This window comes from Aplysia californica, unplaced genomic scaffold, assembly GCF_000002075.1.
Source record: "Aplysia californica isolate F4 #8 unplaced genomic scaffold, AplCal3.0 scaffold00895, whole genome shotgun sequence".
NCBI classification, from domain to species: Eukaryota; Metazoa; Mollusca; class Gastropoda; order Aplysiida; family Aplysiidae; genus Aplysia; species Aplysia californica.
Window position 1 is genome coordinate 9,038 of NW_004798165.1, and position 1,003 is coordinate 10,040.

A 1,003-nucleotide genomic window follows, 5' to 3' on the forward strand; every position below is an offset into this window, starting at 1 on the left:
CACACACACACACATACACACCTACAGGCACCAAAATGAAATTTGGGAGGAGGGTGGAGGACTGTTTCTCAATAAAATGTAAAATGTCGGAAATTATTTCCTCAGTTGTGTCGATGAGAGCAAAAGACGTGTAAAATAATACTAATACTTCTACTTCTTCTCCCACTACTGCTATTGCCAATAACAATACCCTTTTCTTTCTTTCTTTATGTCTTCTCTTTCTTTCTTCCTTTCTTTTTTTCTCTTTCTTACTTTATTTCTTTCTGTCTTTCTTTCTTTCTATATTTCCTTCTGTCTTTGTTTGCGTTGTCCGTTTCTGCAGGATTCTTTCTTTCATTCTATCTTTCCTTCTTTTTCTTTCTAAGCGTTGTCTGTTATATGCAGGAATATTTTTTTCTCTGTCTATCCCCTTTAACAAATTCCTACTTAGCGCTGTCCTTTCTCTACAGGAGATACTGCTAGAGAGCATCAAACACATAAAAGAAAAAGGAGAGATAAAGACGATAGTTGCTTGATAGGAGAGAAAGCGCAAACCATACTACAGTACCCGCGAACCGCCCGCACTAAGACAACCACTTTTCTCCTCGACAATAGGCTACCTTAGAATTACAATGTTCTGACTTTTTGGCAGTTTTTCAGTTACTAAGACCATGAGGTCAGAAACCGAATGTTCTATCTGCTCTATCAAAATCATGAGATTATTCGGAGTCGTCATCAAGATGTTCATAGAATTGCATTCTCAAAACTATGTAGGCTACTGAGCAGATAGAACTTTGTACTTCCAAGTTAGCGATATAGCTGGCCGTCCTACACAGTCATAACTGTACATAAATTCATGAATGATGCACAGTAATATCACAAACATAGGCAATTCCCACACAACACCTGGTCACTACCTGTGCAGCGCCCAGGTTTTTTTTTAGCTAGGCGCTACCCCAAAAATTACAAAGTTCTATGTGCTCAGTACCTAGTTTTGAGAAATTTGACGTTAGGGGGGGGGGGG